The sequence below is a fragment of the Periplaneta americana genome, chromosome 4 (assembly GCF_040183065.1).
Source record: "Periplaneta americana isolate PAMFEO1 chromosome 4, P.americana_PAMFEO1_priV1, whole genome shotgun sequence".
Lineage (NCBI taxonomy): Eukaryota > Metazoa > Arthropoda > Insecta > Blattodea > Blattidae > Periplaneta > Periplaneta americana.
Window position 1 is genome coordinate 38,132,282 of NC_091120.1, and position 20,460 is coordinate 38,152,741.

A 20,460-nucleotide genomic window follows, 5' to 3' on the forward strand; every position below is an offset into this window, starting at 1 on the left:
AAGAAACTGTTCTAAAGCAACATACAGTTGAAAATAATCCTTGTGAAGATAAAGCCCATTTTTAATGAAATGTTATTAATACTTTTACGTACACTTTATTAACAAAATGTCTACGGTTTTGAAAGTGTTCTGTTATCAGCCACCTCACACATGGAAATTAAACCTTCCTAATTAGTTGTTAAAAAGAAATGTAACTTAATTCTCGTTATAACTTGGCAGTTCTCATACTCGTATAACTGAATGGTAGCTAATCGTCCTCGATAGTCTAGTGGTTACCATGTTAGCCGCTGAATTCGAAGTTGACGGGTTCAAATCCGACCTATGGTGATGTAGTTTAAAGGATGATAAAATCCTTGGCATGGTTTCCGCCGGAATTGAAGTGAAACTGGGGATCCCATGTCGTAGATTTACTGCAAGTAAGAGAATTCCGTGTCTAATAGAAAACTCCATGCAAAGTTTCTTATTTCTCTCTCACGTTGAATTTGGAGGCTATTGAAAGAGCCGTGAAATGAAGTAGTATATCGACATGATAGCCGTCCAAATCTTGGATTTAAAATATCGACATCCTAATCAATTCAAATGAACAAAAAAAGAAAATGTAAATTAATTTTAGAAAAATACATAATGAAATTTAAAAAAAAATATTCTGCGACAAGATGTGGTAACTATTAAAACGATAAAAATTTATTGAAAATAAATAATATACACTGAAGATTATAAAGATGAATAGAGATGGTGATTGATGAAATTCAGTAAATGCAACAGTTTTAATAAAAATGAAACAATCAACAAAGTCTTCTTAACTAGTAATCGTCCACAGAGTTCAATGAAGATTCCATAGTTGGCACAACTGATAATAAGAAAACAGCTAATCACACTACTGCTATCTAGCGTAATATATGTAATGTTGATATGGTACAATAATACATTCGAAGACAGTTGTATTTTCCTAAGTCAATTAGTATTTTATTGTATTGGAGTATTTCGTTACTTCTAATCTTTATATACATTCTTCTAATCGTGCAATAGTCAATTAAATCCCACTTGAGTTTTGATTTTCTCTAGATAAATCAAAACCTCTAGTGAGATTACTGTTGATAAATTAAGATTTTTTTTTTTTTTTTGTATTTAATACAAAGAATAACGGAAAGATCAGTCCTATTGTCGGTTAGAGCTGTAGCTAGAAACTATAGCTTGGCTTTTGGATGACAAGTCTTGGGACGAATCCAAACACCTCGTTACTCATTAGCCCATTGTATGTCCTGTACACGCGATGATTGTCCAAGTCCCACGAGTGGCTAGGATGACATTCGTGAATCCGAAGCTGACAGGTCATCGTTTCTCAGTTCTAACAAAACCAGGTTTCATCCATAGACGAGAACTTGATAAACTGCAGCCCTTAAATCCTATATCAGTATTGGAGACCCATACTACGTGCTAGTCCAAGATTTCACTCTAGCCAATTTTTACTGTCTGGTGAAATGTATTATTACCCTCCAAAAACCCTTCTCTGTCTGCTTTGCCCACCATAAATATGACCACACCAGGGATCTAACTCGGGCCGTCTGGATGGAAGACAGTGTTTTAGCGCTGAACCACAAACGCTGCTATAAACTGTAGCATTTATACCCGAGTGGCCAGAGAGAATGTAACTAAAATTCGGCAGCTATGTTAGTAGGCTAACAGTTGCGAAGATATTTCGATATTATCTGTAGCTCTGGGTCACGGGTGTGTAATACATACGCGTTTTGTTATAGTTCATTCTTGTACTTTGTTGTTTTGTTTGGCGGAACGGATTGTCCATCAGTAGGGACTAGGGCAAATCATTAAGCAGACTTGCTTCGGCTCCTAAATGAACACAACAAGCTGCTCCCATCACGGCTCCTTCGGTCACTTATGAACACGGAACTCGAGCGTCGTAGAATTGTTACGGTCAGTAATTCATACAAACGGTACACATTTGATAACGCACCCGTCTTCAAACAGAAGCGTCCTTGTACTGTATTTCCGCAACATTTACTGTCGTTTCAATTATGATTTATTTCCAAGAAGTATTACGATGAAATGAGTTTATTACGTTATTTCCAAGAATGAAAGTACTACGAAAATCATGAAATATACTCGTAATACATTTATTTTTTATGTCACAAGTTTAAAGAAAGAAAAAATTGTTATAGACTATAGTGATACCTCTAACTGAAGTTCTGGCTGGTACATCTATTATTATCAGGCAGTTCGTGGCTCCGACCTAAAGAACGCAGAACTTTACACTCTTTGTCTTTACTCTTTCGAATTCTGCACACCTCAATGCCAAATTATCTTTCGTCTCGTTTCTCTTATCTATACTCTAACCACGACGTACGTAAATACCAGATCACTTATCTGTGGCACGCTAAGTATACCTCTTCATAGAACATCTTGTTATTCACCATCTTTTACAGTATCCACCTCGCGTCAATGGAATTCCTTCTCACAAAGTATTAGGGGCTGCAAGACAATAAACACCTTTAAAAACAGCTTAAAAGATAACCTTATTAGCATTTCACTCCAATCATACTGATTTAAACTATCACTGACTACATTGTTACTTCTTTCTTTAGACATCATCCTGATAGTGCTGTATTTTCAAAATTGTCTCATAATAATCTCTTTCTATTATCTAATATTATTTGAAATATATTAACATTCTATGTATTTTAGCTTAATTCTGCTACACAGTTTATTTCAGTGTTTAATTAATAGTTCATAGTATTTTGTTGTTTAATTCGTAAATAACTCTTGTATACATGTAACTCTCATCTAAATCAAATTGTTGAATTCTTTGTAAGTTCATGCATATGTATATATACTTTTTGCTGGTTGAGTGGAAGAGAAGGCCTTACGGCCTTAATTCTGCCAGCTAAAATAAATTATTATTATTATTATTATTATTATTATTATTATTATTATTATTATTATTATTATTATTACGCCTCACTTTACGATATTTATGTCAGAGGAAGAACATTATTACTGCATACGTCTTAAGTCTGATTAGTGAAATATTTTACTAGTCAGCGATGTAGGTAACGCAGGCGAAAATAACTGGCCACCGTACCGTATTATCTCCTAGTTTAGTTTCCTTATGAGTGATGCTTTATTGGTACAACGAGTTATCAACCAGTCTTTGGATTCCTAACTAAAGCTACAAAAACACGCATTTTGTGAAAACTTTCAGGTTCAGGTCAAGAAAAACGGGAACATTTTGTGCATAGACTGCTTTCATTATTGGGTCAGTTGGAACTAGAGACGAAGTCGTCAGATGTGAAAAACAACCTTCTGAGAGTTGTATAACATGGGTTATTTACCATCGAGCCTCGTTTATACTCGTATCTGTTGTAGTTACTTATAGAGAAAGTTCCCAGATATATTCAATGTTGAATTACATATATTTTTTTAGTTGGTTATTTAACGACGCTGTATCAACTACGAGGTTATTTAGCGTCGATGACATTGGTGATAGCGAGATGGTATTTGGCGAGATGAGGCCGAGGATTCATCGTAGATTACCTGGCATTCACCTTACGGTTGGGGAAAACCTCTGAAAAAACCCAACCAGGTACTCAGCCCAAGCGGGGTTCGAACTCACGCCCCAGCTCAACTTCAGACCGGAAGACAAACGCCTTAACCGACTGAACCACGTCGGTGGCAATTGTATGTATGTATGTATTTATAACTTATATGGGATACACTGTACATCGGCGTAGTTCGGGCGGTAGCGTGTTTGCCTACTGATTCAGAGTTGCGCTTAGGGGGGGTTCGATTCCCACTTTGGCTAATTACCTGATTAGGCTTCTTACAAAGTTTCCTCCGACAATAATATCAAGTAATCGCACGGCAAAATCTCTTCCTTTTCTCGTCAAATTCCATCTTGTTATCAGAAATTTCGTCGACACTAAATAAACTAGTAGTTGTTATAACGTCATTAAATAACCCAGTAGATTTACGTTATGTAGGGCCTGTTAATGTACGTATGTAATGTTTGAGTGTACGTATTTAATTTAACATAATTTAATATATGAGTGTACGTGTGTAATGTAATGCAATGTGTGAGTTTACGTATGTAATTTATTGTGATGTATGTGTGCCCGTTCTATATAATTTAACGTAAATTAATGTGAAAGTGTGCGTATGTAATTAAGCGTAAAAATATTATGGTCGAATATGCGTCTACGTATGTAATTTAACGTAATATTAACGATTTTCTTAATGAGTTTTTGTATTCTTTTAGTTTCCTTTAGCTGGTGGTGGAGCATGGGACATCCACAAATATTTTCTATCCGAGTCTATTCTGCGCATGTTTTTATAATGTTTTATTATTTTTCAATTACTGTTTGTAATTCTTAGAATAAACAGGGAAATAAATCGTGTTTTCATATTAAAGGGAGAACTACTTCCTAAGAAAAATTAATGCTTTATTTTTCGACTGATATTTAGGTTATTTGCCTTTGAATAGAATGTCCATCTTTAAAATTAATTGCTCTGTTTTTTATTAGCAACAGAGACCTAATAAATCCTTGTACCACCTCTGCGATCCACGATATGTAGCTTGCTCGTGAAGGCGTTAGTTCGGTAGCTTCGGGGTTTCAAAACGAAAAAAAAGTCTCATCCGTTTTGGAGAGTGGACGATGAAAAAAAGTGTTTTACAAATCTCACGTCAGTTTATTTATGTTCTCTTACCTTTCCTTCTCCCGTCATTACTAAAAAACTCTAACCTTAATGTATATCTTATGCTCATTATTAATCTATTAGATTTTTTCCTTCATGAATTTAAAACGCTGTACATTTCGTGTGACTGTATTTAGTTTAGAAGCACTGTGTGTAAAAATAATTGTAAATATTTTTCTTTTTGTAGTTTAGGGTAGAGAAGAGAAAAAGAATATTAACTTCAACAAAAGTACACATGACAGGAACCACGTTATTAAATGCTGTCTTTCAAAATACATTTTCTGACGCAGCAATAATGCCGTCAAATTATAAGTTTAGTGCGGTTATGTTTACAATGGACATTAGAAATTAAATTTATGTTGTTTAGTCAACTGTCCGAAGATAGGTCTGAACCTCACGAGTGCATATTACACTAATCAGACTTCAGATGCTTACAAACAGTTGTTCTTCCTCTGATACATATCGTCATGTGAGATGTACTGCCTGATAATAGGTACACATATCAATCAGAACCTCAATCAGAGATAAATAAATTTATATAACCATAAAATTAGAAGTAATGTTACCATTCACAATGAGACACGTGAACGTAAGTGCCAACAAAATAACAAGTGAACAGAACAGGATTAGGCTAATAATAATTGTAAATGCGGCTCTTATACAAATCCCATAATGAGAAATGACAATGGAATTCTTGAATTTATTTTTCTACAAAATACTTCAATTTTTATGCTCTCTAACTCTATACTAATTTTTGTGATCATAAGCCAAAACAAAATAAGTGGTTCCTTTTCCACCTTTGCTCATTTTTTCAAATTCAGTGAATGTTTTTCAATGTTACCACGTCTACTTATATACTCATAAGTGTAAATTAATGTTTTAACAAGTTTCAACCATAAATTTTTCTCTATGTTTAATACTGATATATCCTCTATTTTGAACTTTATAGATTTCTTGTAGTACAAAACATTATTGACTGACAGAAGATGTAATTTTTCCAGAAAATAATAGGCCTAGAGAAGTTACTTGGGTTATGTTATGACCATTTTTGAGTCCAGTCAATGTAGGAACATTTTTTTTTCTCTTTTGTGTACCAAATCGACTTACCTAAGTTTTTAATTCATTTAAGGATTTTATATTAGTAAAAAACTGATTAATGTAGATTTATTGTATTTTAGTTGGTAAATTTTAAATATAGACAAAACTATTTATCTCTAAAGGTTTATATTGTAAACAATAATGTAAATCTGCTCTAAATGCTTTAGGAAGGAAGATATTTCAGCATTGCAATATTTATTTCATATTTTCATATTTTATCCTAAAAAATTTCGTATTTGTGCAAAATTTTCTTCATATTTTGCCGAGCTATAGTGATGAGGAAGCACTTCGACCTATTTAGCAGTGGTAGTGTTTCATTTAACAATGCTTTCAACTGAAGAGTTCATCCAGTATCAACATTTTTTTAACGTGGACGAGATATAGCCCACAAATTGTTCTTTAAATTCTCTATCAACGAAGGGATACTTTTACGTGCCGTAATCTAAGACACGGGCCTCTCATATTTATTTCGCTTCCAAAAGAATCTAGGATACATATTTTATCACCCTTTAAAATGCATCGCTATTTGTATTTTTAATTTGGATCCGACGACGAGCATTGTAATCGGAAGATCACTTGACCAATTGTAACTAAAAAAAATCTTTTAATTCCACCTCCCACCCCAAAATGTTCTTCGATATACCTTTCCATCATCTGATTGAAGTTCTAACTTCTGATTGAGTTCTGGCTGATATGTAGGTACATCTATTAACGGGCAGTACATCTCACTTGACAATATGTGTCAGAGGAAGAACAATAATTGTTTGTATGCATCTGAAGTCTGATTAGTGTAATATGTTACTAGTCAGCGATGTATGCAATGGAGGGGGAAAGGAACTGGCCATCCTACCCAATTATCTCCTAGCCTAGTTGCCTCTAAGTGTGCCTTCTTGGTATCACTTGTGGGGTTCAGACCTGCCTTCGGACAGTTGACTAAATAGCAACAATATCTTATGTATGAAATTGGCACAATATGAACTTGAAATGAAATATTATTTGATTATGCAAAACGTATTTTGAGCATGAACCCATCACAGTGGGACATGTTTTGTCTTGGAGTAAGCGTTGTCAGGCTCAAACATCTGTGGTTCACGATTAACTTGAATTTATTGTGCATTTATGAAGGTCAAGTACTATATCCCATACCGTCAGCGTTCTTCTGGCTCCATTCAGAAAGTTGCAAGTCCTGTAAAAAAGCATCTGACAAATCTAGTGTCACAGTGACATTGTCTGCTTACAATTACCTGAGAAGTCGGTGGTGAAAGATTTCTGTTGAAGTTGTGAATGCACAGTTGCAGTTGCAATGCACGAAGATGACAGACACATTCTCCTAATACAGCAGAAAGTATTACTAATGAAAAACAAGATACGAAAGCAGGTTCTTTGTACACGTTGTGTTAGGCCTATTATATTTATTATTTTGTTTAGTCTGACATGAGTTAGCGACTTCCCTGCATAGTAGGTCAAGTTCATTTGCAGGAAGGGTGGTTTTATTGCTTCAGAATGTGTGTAGTAACATTCGCTGACTGCTTTCTTAACTAGAAGTCCAAGCAGATTAAATATCGGTGAAGAAGTACAACAGAGATGAAATTATATAGCCTGCGGTCTGCAGGAAGGACAAGCAGGTGATTAACAAAGTGCCTATATTTTGTTAGCTGTAATGAATTGTAGTAAATTGCATTTGCATTTTTCGAACTGTTTTCGTATCTGGTGTCTGGTATAAAAGTGTTTTCTGCGGTGTGCAAGTATTTTGTAGGCCTACTATTTTATTATTGGTCACCAGTTATGTTATGTTTCACCTCTGACGTTAATGTTATTATATATTGATTCCAGAACATAGCATACAAATTCCAGGAAATCATTCCAAAATGATCCTCCATACATTCTTAAGTTAGATGCCATGGAACTACTCTGCAGCACATATAAGGATCACCTTCAAATTTATACAGATGGATCTCTAAATCCTAATAATGGGACATCAGGAGCAGGGTATTATATTCCAAAATATCAAGAAAGTTATTTCATACCATGTTCATCCTCCTCCAGTCTTGACACTGAATTTCTAGCTATCGATGCTGCTCTTCAGTGTGTTACTCAAATTTCTGAAAAATCTATTTGCATACTTACCGACTATATTTAATATAATTAAATATGTACCAAATCTATATGCACATAGAATTATTCCAATTCAGAAACAACTAAATAAACTAAAAGAACTCCAAAAGGAAATAACATTTCAATGGATACCTAGTCATTGTGGTATACCTGGAAAAGAGAAAGTCGATAATATTGCAAAACAGGCAACATATTTGCAACCAAGAACTCTTCAAGTGATATTTCTATCCAGTGCTTTTGCTTCAGTAAAGTCTCATTTTACAAACCTATGGATCAACAATTGGCTCTCTTCTGACAAAGGAAAAATTTTACAGTCTGTACAAAATAAACCAAATGACCTGGAAATGTACAAAAACTTGCCCAGACATGTTCAAACATTTTTAACAAGAGCCAGAACAGGTCACATTGTCACTCAATTGTACCTACACCGATTTCACATTTCTGATAATACTACTTGTTGTGGTGTAATAATCATGATGAAGATCTGGAACACATTCTTCTATACTGTCCATCCATAAGCCACAAAAGAAGTAAATTGAAATCATCAGTACCAGTTGCAGAAGACACAGTCCTGCAGTATATATTGACCACACCCCAACTCTGCCTACTACAACAGGCATCTATAATGAACACCGATCAAAATATCCCTCATTTCTCGTGAAAAACAACTGAATAGACTACAGTAGACTATAGTGGACTTTATGTTGTCAGTAAACAGCTGGATACATTAAGAAGATTGATTGATTATTATATTGAGCTACTAGATCTAATGTCGGATGGCTTATGCAAAAGTTTGTTAATCTGTTTGACTCCCGACAATGACCATACTCATATTCATTAGGATTTCATTCTGACACCATCATTGTATCTCATAATGGCACAGAGTCACAATTTAAAATTTTCCTTATTTAGACAATTTCGCTTATTATAGGGTAAGGTTGTCTATATCTTACCACTTTGGGATCTATAATTTTTATTGAACAATACAGTTTTTATTTTCTGCATTCCTTTACAGAGATACATTCCCAGAACATTTACCTTTCATGTAAAAAATAACCCTTGAATTTGATTTAATATTTTTGAAGTAGAATGACATTTTCGAAACACTTGTCAATGGTGCCATTTAGGCAACTAGTTTCCTAAATAGCACCTGCGGTTTCTTAAATCGCACCTCTTTATCTGCTGGAAACAGGATGAAGGAAAGCTTTTAATATTGAACATAATGAACAGTATTTAATATGAATAAGGTAATAAATGCAAATTACAAGTTTATTGAAATTAATGAAAGAGAGTAACGCATCTTCAAATGAAAATGAAAAAAATAGAACATAAATTACCTAACATTTAAATTTCTGAATGCGATTTTTTATTACACATTTGCCAAGTGCTTCACCAGGCACTTCAGACTGTAACTGCGTCTCCTTTTCTTCACGATTATCTCAAAGCCACCTAAAAATTGCTTCATGATACAGCTGTATGAAACGATTTGAAGATAGAAACATCTAAAGGCTGGGAATATGAGTATTTGAGTATTATGACAAGGAAGCTGAAACAGGAGCACATCATTTTTCCGAGATAATCTAGCTTCTAAATTTTTGGAATGGGTCGTATAGATGGTTATACAGAAGCAGCACTTTTTTCTATGGCAGGTTTGAGTGGCAAATAAAATGTTTGACTATTCGACAAATAGTTCACTGTTGATGTAACCTGAATCAGAGCAAACAACTAACGATCCTAGAGGAGCACCAGCTGATAATGTAGGATATACTGTTTGACGTTTAAAAATTATCATAGGTGGCACAAATTATCTGGTGCGCTTGTACAACACACATACTTGTTGTATTAACGCCCTTTTCACCACTTGATATTGCACCCACCTGATGCATTCCTCGTTCAGTTAAAAATTTTGGTGCCTTCTTTTTTACGGTTAGAATTGCTACAGTTGCTCATATCGCACCGGTGCGAATTAGGCACCTACAAAGTGGTGCGAAATGAGAAACTACGTCATAAGTTATTATTTCCTTCATTCTATTCTATAATCACCACATGTTCGAAAATACTACTAAGTTAAATGTTCTTTAATATTTCTCTCAACCAATAACATCTTAAGATTATGGATTCCTTTGCATACAAATCCGTTATTTAGTTACAAAATGTTAGCTAAATATTCATCCACATGAGCGATTATATTATATACACGCTGCTGACACAAAGAAGTGGCAGAAATGAAGTGACATGGTGGAAGCTCATATAGTAGACTGTAACAATACCACTAGATGCTACACTACTACAGTAACTTGTTTTAAACTAGCAGTGGTGCCATTTAGGAAGCGGTGCGATTTATGCTACTCTACGCTACTCATTTTAGATAGTACTACTAACGAACTCAGCGTAAATGTACTGCCTCGCGCTCCCTTCTCTAGCTACAACGTTGCGATGTGGATTGCATATTTCATTGGTTTGAAATTAGTGGTTTTTAAATTAAATTTACACGAAAACCGCCCGCGTTATTGAAATACGGCAGAGGGATAAATGATTCTTTATTAGATTTTCTATCGGTATAGATGAAAATCACGATCCAATTCGCAATAGTTACCGAATAAGAGAGTGTTAAACATTTGGAAAAAACAATAAAACTTTTTTTTTGGAAAACTATGAACTTTCTACCAATATGGTATTACAATTTTTTTTGTTATGTAGAACATAAGCTATTCGCTCTAAAAATCTGCAGGCTTATTTCACTTCTTCCCTGTATATAATACATCGTGGTATAGAGGAATATCATTTACATTTAAGGTATATGTACACCCACAAAACGTAAAAAATGATGAAAAATTAAAATTTTCAAAATATAACTATTTTAATAGATAATTTTCTTCCCTTTAATTTGATATAAGAATTTTCGATTTATGCCTTATGTTTTTTTAGATAAGTCCCATTTTCCAAAATTCTGCGTCATCAGCCACGGTCACTTCTACGAAGATCACTCCAAAAGTAACGCACAACATTTTTTTTTTTAATTTTCTTTTTATTCTAAACCTTTGCAATTTATGGAGGTCATAGATACATCCTTCCCTCTTGTATTCAAATTTAATTTAAGTCGTTCCCGTGAGTGGCGCCAGGGAGTAGCTCAGACCGTACTCTGGCTCAGACGTGTTGGTTCAGACTTTTATCGTGCAGGTATACAGGCCCTCATTCCAAGGTGGCGTAAAGGTTGACGCTCACTGGCACGAACCGACCGGAACGGAAATCTACAGCAGTCCGTCTTCGCGGAAGCTCTGACGCTCACTGCTCGGAATATTCCGGTACAGCCGACAGGCAGTCTGGTTTAAACATGGAGTGGGATAGTAGTTCAGAAGATTATTTTATTTTACTGAGTCTTTAGCTGATGAGGAAGAAAAAAAGAAAATATGGGTCCATAACTAGAGCCCGGATATTATGTAATGTGAAAATGAGAACTATGTAGACTACATAAATATGAGGTTAAAAATGACGAAGTATGTAGATAAATATGTAATAAATAAAAAAAACGTTGGTAATTTAAAATCTAAGCTTTATTAGATGTATTTTTGCACACTAATAAAAAATTACAGGTGCACATGTGATTGAACCTCATTGTTTGGAGGCGCAATTAATAATTAAATATTTTTACATATTTTCTGCGGTTATTGATCGTCTCGTTAACGGCAACCCATACGTAGGAATCATCAAGTCCATCTCTAATCGTTTCCATTGTGTCAGTGTAGCAGGAGTTCAAATATTTTTTCCGGAGTGTTGATTCATGCGAAATATTGAAGTTGCAGTATTTGCGTAGGAATCCTTGGAACTTTGGAACTCCAAGTTTATACTACTGTATATGTTTGCGGCAACCATTGCCATGCGCAAATTTTTATTAAATTCACTTGTAGAAGACGAATGTTTCAGCACCACTTGTGTAAGAAGAACTTTTTCTTTTCGACGGAGCACGTTTTTTATTTCTCACATGAAGTCCAATTTTTAAATGCTATTCTAATTGTGACTTCATGGAGCACCCAATGCGTGTCACATACTTTGGACTGCACGATTTTACCATTTTAGTAAAAGAATCGTCAATTGAAATCCAATCTTTTAACTTGGATGCGAATGGCAGTAGGCTTGCTACTTGTATTACCTGATGTCCAAAATAAGTTTCTTAAAAAAAAACAGAAAAAACTATTGTTTTCTTTTAGAGCAACTGATTGGGGGTGTTTGTGCGAAACGGTCATACCCACAGGGTAATTTTCATTTTTTCCTTCACTACGTTAGCAGTACAATGACCCACCATTCGCACTGGTATTTGTACCTACTTTACCGTTACTTCTCAAGGGATATAGCATTGCAAAGAGATGTCTATTTTTTGACAGAATACGTTATTATTTTCAATTATCAAATTATATTTATGCACTAGAGACGAAGGGATAATCTTTATAAACAATTTAAAAAAATAACTTAAGCATTACGTAGAGAGAAAATTAGTGAAAAAATGTATATATTCTTTCAAAATATGCAATATCCTTCAAAATAGGTAAAAATATATAATATATGCCAAAATATTTATTATGCACCAAAATATGTAAAACATTTAAAACTTCGGAATAACGATCCCTTTCGTTAATCTTCGATACTACTTACCCATTAGAGTTCTACGAAATGTTTATTTGGCCATTATTCAGTCTATCATTCAATATGGTATAATTGTTTGGGGTGGAAGTACAAAAATTAATCTTAGTTCGTTAAATTTACTACAAAAACGAATAATTAAAATTTGTTTGAAGAAACGTTTCGATTATCCAATTAAATTAATTTATTCTGAATTTAATGTATTTAATATTGAACAAATTTATAAGTATACGCTATTAAAATTTTATCATAAAAATCGTAATAAGTTTGTATTACAGACACATAATTATGACACAAGACGAAATATTAATTCAACATTAATAGAACCTAAATGTCTCACATTTGCTGGTCTAAAGCATAGCATTAATTTTGGCCCTCGGTTGTACAATGCCTTAACTAAATTACACCCAGAACTTCTGACATGTAACCCACTAACATATAACAAGAAAATTAGAAACGTGTTAATATCTTCAATTTGATTAAATAAATTTATAGCCTATGTGTATGAATTAATCAACCTATATTATATTTGTATTCTATAACTTTGAAATGTATATATATATATATATATATATATATATATATATATATATATATTGTCCTACTTTTCACGTGCGATATTATTCTTCTCTAGTGTTAATATTGTATTATGTAATTACATTGCCACTGTAATTTAAATTTTAGTTCCTATATTATTTTACTTATTTATTATTATTATTATTATTATTATTATTATTATTTCTATATTTCTCTTATATTAATATTGTATTATATAATTTCTGTAACTGTAATTTTAATTTTATTTCCTATTTTATTTTATATTCTCTTATAGGCCTATTAATATTATATCTGAACTGCGAGCGAACACGAGCGCTGCTCATTCGGTCTCAAATTTTGTTAATACTACTGTATCTCCTTTTTTTATATTGATTGTATTATTTTATTTCTATTTGTCTTGTTTGTTTGTAATTATATTCTTTATTCTGTGTATTTAAATTTAAATTAAATTTAAATTAAATTTAGATTTAAATTTAAATTTAAATTTAATACGATTCGCGGACTTTTAGTTTTCCTTATAGCTACATATGTAGGAACGGAATATGTAATTACATACAATCCGGGCTCTAGTCATAACAATATAAAAAAGTGTTTGGTTAATTTAACCATCTTTTCCCACATTTGTGTAAAGATCGAGTAAGGGGTTTTTTAGTACTTTCGTATGAGCGAAGAAAAATGTTTAAAACTTCATCTGTTATTAGCATCTGAAATAATGAAGGGAAACATCACATTTCGAAGGCCAATCAGCACAGAAGCGCGATTAGCACTGTTAAAATTAACTTTTCATCACCCATTTTAAGAATAATCTGTCTGGACAACGCACCAGCACATGTTGAGTGGGAAAGTACTGAGAACAGCCAACACTTTTCTCCGAAGACCAGCGAAGACATACGAATGCTGACGATCGTCATTAGCCGTCTCGGAAATTCCGCTAGGGTTGTGTCGCGAGAACCCTGTCCATCAGGACCGGCAGCCGGTTGCTTCCGTTCGGACAAGTGAGCGTTTGCCGTTTAAAATACATGCATACGTCTCTCGCAGAATATTTCCGGTCCGTTCCGTTCCGGTCGGTTCGTGACAATGAGCGTCAACCTTAAGGCAGTTGAAAGGTGCGGGGATTATGTCGAAAAGTGACGTATTGTTCCTGAAGGATGTATCTACATTCTATGAAAATAGCAAAGCTGTAGGATAAAAATGTAATTTTTAAGTTAATATCGTGAATTACTTTTGGAGTGATCCTCGTAGCAGTCAATCCCCTCGTCCAGCATTGCTTGTAAACTAAACTTCTTTCTAGTCCCAAAATAAATGCATAGATATCAGGACATGATAATTAGATTGAAAACACGTTTTTACATAATGAAGTAATTTATAATCTTTTACTGTTAGTCATAAAACTGTAAATTTGTGTGTCAGTGATGTTGTGAGTCATTTTAATAAGAGTCCAAAAGTAGAAATTAAAATTCTGAGGAGGATGGGCATAAACCCTGGGACAAACACCATCGCAGGATTTGTTACATCAATGGAAAATAAGAACAAAAATGTTAAAAAACATTCAACACCTGAAGTTAAAACAAGGAGGAGGTATTTGAGAGGCAGAAAAAGCTGAAACAGGACCGACATGAAGCTGCTTAAGGGATGATATATGATGATGCAATCTTCTAGGCTCTGAAAGTTTGTGGTTAATTTCCTGTAAATAGTAATTTTAGAATATTGTAATTCTTTTAAACATGATATCTCAGTTGAAATGTCCCCTAGTGCCTGACAATGAGTAAAATAACATTAATGTAGTTAATAATTATCTATGGATTTTTTACATGATATATGCAACATGAAATATTAGTATAAGTTACATATATGGTAGGGTAAATTAGGGACTGTTGGACAGTCGGGGATGTTGGACACTTTGTACTTTAACGTGTTACCTCGCCACTTATGGCCACCACATTCTGCTAGAAGTCAAGTAGCCCCACTCGTGGTTACTTCCGTCATTGACTTCTAGCAGAATGTGGTGGCCCCAAGTGGCGAGGTAACACGTTAAAGTACAAAGTGTCCAACATCCCCGACTGTCCAACAGACCCTAATTTACCCTAATATTTAATTAATGTAAATGAAAATAAAAAATTGCTCTATATCAGGCACTAAAGAACAGTTTTAGCTATAAAACAGTGAAAAAACTGTGGCTCTATCTTAAAAACTGCATGAGCTATCATGTTTCAAGTTGCATGTCCAAATTATAAACAAAATAATTTTTATACACAATTTAGACATAATTTCAAGGGATCTGTTTACTTCATTCTCTTTCTGGTACCATTCTCAATTGTATAAAAATTGTACAGAGCAAAATTATGCAAAACAACATTTTTTGTATGTAAAGGTGTACATATACCTTAATGTGTGTGATAAATGTGTAAGAAGTGTGACAATGGCTACTGACAGGATAGTTAATGTAATTAACGTTAAGGTTTTAAGTCAAGAGTGACATTATCATTAAACGGCTCTTGAGACAAGGATATAAGTTTATAGATGGCCCACTGCAAGTATTCTATCAGTTACCGTCGATGTTTAAGTCTGACGGCATGTTATGTCAGAGGTGAAATCCAGAGATTTATCATACTTAATTGGTTTCTTTGTATCAATGTCAGATATCTTAAACCGTCGAAAGAGGTAAAGGATGATTATCTTATTGGTTACACGATTGCTGAAATTAAAGTTGTACGCATGTGTTTTGTTTGTTGTATCCTACTCGAGAGGTCTTTTAGAAACTAAGGTGCGTCCCACAAATGAGCGAGGGAAAATAAATGGATGTCACGAAGGTGATACACAGCCTATGTATTTCATTATACTGTGTGTTCATTTCAAAACTTACCACCATGAATAATTGTAGTTATGCAGGGAACATGATTTCGAGGAGAAACACGACGATTTATACTTTTCGAGGTGGAAGTTCAGAACCACTGTAGATTGAATTTTCTTTTCCGCTCCTTCACACCTGATCACCTCCACTTTTGAAATTCATATTGAATCCCCAATTTCGTATAATTTTAAAGGAAATAATATACCCTACCTGATACCTAAAGTGAGACTATCAAATAAAAGAGTAAGTCCGGACTAAAAATTTCGACAGTAGGACTCATAACTATGTTAACAGAAATTTAAGGTGAGAACTGCTGAAATATAATAATTCCTGTCACGATCTATGGAAGTTCGGACAACGGGCTACATCTCGGTACTGAAAAAGAAAATTGAATTACCAAAAATTCCCAAAATGAGAGCGAAATATTGTATAATATAAAATCGAAGCAAAGAAAATCAGTTTTAAGTACTCGTATGTAGACTAGAATTGCGCAGGCTTTTACATAAAGGCAACGCATCTATTGCCCTTACTCTTTATTTCAGACGATCTTCAGAAAGACAAGAAAAGTCCGCAAGGTAACTGGTCAGTAATATGTATCCTTTTAAAATCTACCAGTAATCGAAATTTCATCAATATACACATTGAAAGACACTCTTTCAGCTTTCCCAATAACGTGACTGCCACATTGGACAAATCATAATAAACATATTGAGTGAAAACAAAAAAGACCACAAAAGAGAAAGGAGGGGAACGAACAAAAGGGAAAATTAAGTACAGGAAAGATAATAGCATGCATATAACAGGCCTAAACATAGTAAATAAACAGATTAGACATTCGAGCAAAATTCTTCCTTTTTAGGAAACAAAGTACAGATGGTATTTTAAAATGGCAAGTGATCCTCTGATAGCGGCAAGGGAAACATCATGAATGAAGTCGTTGTTCAGCTGTAACTTCTTGCAGAAACTGACAAAGAGGCGAGGTATTGTGCCCCTAGCGCCAAAAATTAGCCCAACTACTTCAATGGAGGTGAGGTGATATTTCTCCAAATAGAATGGAACTGTGGGCTCATAAATTCTACATTTTCCTGAGTGGACTTCAGCTGGCTGTTGTTCCTGTGCCTCGAACCTGACTGTCGGGTCGATAATGTATGCTGATGTGGAGCCTGGTGGAATGGCAAGCATGTCAATTCGCCGACAGGATCCCACTTGAGAGATGCCATGGACTTCTTCGTGCACAGTGAGATCTTTCTTCCTCAAGGCTTCGGCAATCATGGACCTGATTCTGTGATGTCTAGAGTTCCGCAGTGTCTCGCTGAAAGGACAGGCACCCAAAACGTGGCCAAGAGTTTCATTCTCACTGACGCAACGACGACAGTGGTTTCCGTCTCGGGACCTTCCTGGTATAGCACGCAGCGGACAAACATTAGTTGTCATTTTAAGAGCTTGTCTCCATTCACTGCTAGTGAGGCGATCAGGTTGTCGAATCCATTTATTGGCGGGAGTGAACTCCTTATAGAGAACGACGCCTTTCCCTTTCTGATTTAAAGAGCACCAAGATTGAAATTCTCGCTCCCTGAGCTCTTGTCTCAATTTTTTCACTTGAAGTGAATCGGAAGAGATGTTTTGAAGTCCAAGTTTATTTAAACAAACCCCAATTTCATTAGACGGATGACTGGTAAAAATCCGTGCATATAAATTAACTGGATTTACGTTTCTCTGTGATGACTGACGATTGTTGTTAACACATGCACAGAGTGGGGCATGTTTTAAAAGTGAAACAATTTTCTTTAAAAAGAACAAAACATTTATTTATACATATGAAAAGATAGCTATCACTCTTGGATTATTATTTATAAACCCAGGAACATGAAAATTAGTCTCATCAGACATCAGTAGCACGTGCAGTAGCAATGGATCTTGTTGAATTAATTCCTGCATTTATCGACAAAAATGTAAGTGATTAAACTTGTCGTTACAAAATAACTGGGAAAACAGTACGGAACACTCTAGTCTTCATATGTATACCTCTCAAACTCCTAAAGACAAAATAGACCAAATGGTAATGATAAACAATAGTGAATTTGTTAACACGACAGGATGGAGTAGACCATAACGTGAACGATTACTAAAGAACTAAGTTCTTTTAGAAAATTTGTCCTGCAACTGCTCTGAGGTAATTTATCTGTATTGAGATAATGAGTAAAGTGATAATTTTAGATATTTTTATAGCTTCTACTCATTTGAGAAAAATTCGTGTACGATAATTTAACAATTGTTTTCAGGTGACCTTCATAAAAATCTTTGTTCTCAAACAAAAACTTCGACTGGAGGGGAAATGCATAAAGGTAAACTCTTTTTTTTTCTCATAATGCAGACATAAAAACGTAAAAGTTATGACAATTGAGAGCTTTTTATAGAAATAACACGGCGTCACGCCGAGAAAAGAATACATTTCTTAGGTGGAAAATCATTTACATTGTGACAGATGCGGCAGGTCGTCTCTGTTTTGCGCTCTCGTTTGCAGAATGGCACTTGGCTCTCATAGCGTGCAAATTCAATTCCTCATGGTTGGTGGATATCTGTTTTACAGGCCACAATGTTACGTGCGTCGTGACTGCCTTCTTTGTGTATAACGGAATGCTCGCCTTACAACAAAGACCATTTGTTACACTGTTTACCTTCCAATGCTCACTGTACTTAAATTGAGATTGTGACACTGGAATAGTACATTATGCAACGAGCCTATAATGGTAGTAATTAAGACGCGAGTATGTTTATGAAACGAGCGCAAGTGAGTTTCATAATTTTCATACGAGCGTCTAAATTACCATTATAGGCAAGTTTCATACGACTTTTTATGCTCGACCATATTTCTAACTTGAATTTATTATAAGTATTCATATTATTCTTATCTGACTGGGGAGCGGAACTGACCTTGTGCAATATCTCGTAAATTGTGAGATTTGCGCAGATGCGATTTTTTCCGAGGAACAAATGTCATTGACCTTGATATAATCTAGAGAGTAAAATGAACATTAATCTTGATATAACCTGGAAATTGATTTAGACATTGAAAAACGAGATGACAAATTGAATTTGTTTGAATATTATTTACAATTAACGCTAATTATTATAGTAACAGAAAATAACCTTCTACGACAGTATTGAATTTCCAGCTTCCGTGACGTTTCGCTAGTTTCCTTCGATTGCATATCCGAGAATAATCGATACTTGCGCTTTCATATTGCTACACTGGGGTTTTCTGATTGGTGTAAAACCTGAACTTTAATGAATAGGTGTACTTTAATGAGGTCCATTAAAGGTTACTACATTTCGGCATGGTCGAGCATAAAGGGATTTTAAATGTTATTTTATATGCGATAAATAAATAACAAATAGATCGATAAATCGAATAACTACAAATGTTTATACAAGGAAAACAAAGAGAATAACAGGGAATACAAGAGAAATGCATGAAGAATGCGAGGAGAACAAGGGGTCGCCAAGGAGAGCAAGGGGAATATGGGAGAACGAGGGAAATACGAGAAGAAGAGGAATAAAAAAGAAAAGGGAAACATAAGAAGAATAAGAGAAGAGCAAGGATAACAAGGAGAATAAAAGGAGAACAAGAAGATTACTTAGAAAATAAGAAGCCGACAAGAAAAACAAGGGAATACAATGAGAACAAAAAAATATGAGAACATGAGGCTTTTATTTTGTCAGTTCCCAAGTTGACACCCCAAACGTAGTGAGGGAAATATCATAGTTCTAGTTCTAAGTCAAAATTAGAATTTGGTTACTTTTAGGAATATTAGAAAGGAAATAATAATAATAATCCAATATTCAACAAATTATTTTTATTAAGAACTTCATACCTGTCCATAAATGTAATTTCATACAGGTCTATAAATCATTTTACAGAATGGTACACGAGAAAAGGGGGTAATGTCATGATTTACACACATTCATAAAATCTACTTTTAATGTTTTAACCTTTGGTACTTGTACAATAACGAATATAGATATAGACCCTTGATTTGATGTTTACTGCTGTGTACTGACAACATGTGAACATAATTTCAAATCGTTTAATGAATTCTTTTAACTACATTATACGAGAATATTATCCATTATTCAAGTGAACATGATATCTAGAAAATGTTATTCATCTCAATGAAATTGCCCGTTACTGGGTTGGATTATGTTCCAAGAATTCTCGATCTAGTGCTTAATAAAGCAGCAGATTTTTTTTTAATTCTTTGTTTTGAGAAATAACTCCTTTTTCTCGTGCACCCTTCAAACGTAGGTACATGATTATGAGAGTGAGATCAAATAAACTACAACAACACAATCCATTCAACTTCATAAGTTACTATTACTGTACATATAATTGACAAATCAAATTTAGTGTCTTCACTGTAAGTTATGGGAATTGTATCTGGACTTTCTATATTGTATTACTTATCATAATTTTCTTTTTTGCAATCAGTTCA